Consider the following 1,416-nt stretch of genomic DNA (forward strand, 5'->3'; position numbering starts at 1 on the left):
ATTCCAAGAGGAAGGAGCAATCCCAAGCTCCTTTTATAAGGCCAGCATTACCTTAATTCCAAACCCAGATAAAGCCACTACAAAGAAAGAAAATTACAGGCCAATATCTTTGAAGAACACAGATGTTAAAAACCTCAACAAAATATTAGCAAATCAGATCTAGCAATATATTTAAAAAATCATACACTATAACTGAGTGGGATTTATTCCAGGGATGCAAGGCTGGCACAATATTCACAAATCAATGAACATGATACATCACATAAACAAACTGAAAGACAAAAATCACATGATCTTATCAATAGATGCAGAAAAAGCATCCGACAAAAATCTAACACTCAGTTTTGATAAAAACTCTCAGGAAAGTGGGAATAGAGGGAGCATATCTCAACATGATAAGGGCCATATATTACAAATCTACAGCCAACATCTACTCAATGGGCAAAAACTCAAACCATTTCCGCTAAGAACAGGAACAAGACAGGGATGTCCACTTTCACCACTCTCATTCAACATAGTACTGGAAGTGCTAGTCATAGTGATTAGACAACAAGAAGAAATAAAAGGCATCCAAATTGGAAAGGAGGAAGTACAACTCTCATTACTCGCAGATGACACGGTACTGTACATAGAAAACCTTAAAGATTCCGCAAAAAACTGCTAGATTTAATAAAGGAATTTAGCAATGTAGCAGGATATAAAATCAACACCCCAAAATCGATAGCTTTTGTAATACACCAATAATAAATTCTCAGAAAGAAAAGTTATATGAACAATCCCTTTCACCATTGTAACAACAACAACAACAAAAATAAGATACTTAGGAATAAACTTAACCAGAAGGTAAAAGACTTGTACTTGAAAAACTGTAGGACGTTGAAAAAAGAGATAGCAGAAGATATAAAAAAGTGGAAGAATATACTGAGTTCATGGGTTGGTAGAACCAACATCATTAAAATGCCCGGGCTACCCAATGCAATCTACAGATTCAATGCAATCCTTTTTAAAATACCAATGGCATATTTCACAGATCTAGAACTAATACTCCAAAATTTATATGGAACCAAAAAAGACCCTGAATTACTGAAGCAATCTTGAGAAAGAAGAACAAAGTTGGAGGAAACACAATACCAGATTTCAAGTTATACTACAAAGCCACCATAATCAAAACTGCACAAGAACAGGCATACGGACGAATGGAACAGAACGGAGACCCCCCAGAAATCAATTAATTAGACATTACTCTAATTAATATTTGACAAAGTAGGCAAGAGAAAACAATGAAGTCAAGACAGTCTCTTCGATAAATGGTGCTGGGAAAATTGGAGAGATACATGCAAAAAAATGAAAGTAGGCCACGAGCTTACACCATACACAAGAATAAACTCAAAATGGATAAAAGACTGAAATGTAAAT

The sequence above is a fragment of the Myotis davidii genome, unplaced genomic scaffold, assembly GCF_000327345.1.
Source record: "Myotis davidii unplaced genomic scaffold, ASM32734v1 scaffold117, whole genome shotgun sequence".
In the NCBI taxonomy this organism is placed as follows: domain Eukaryota; kingdom Metazoa; phylum Chordata; class Mammalia; order Chiroptera; family Vespertilionidae; genus Myotis; species Myotis davidii.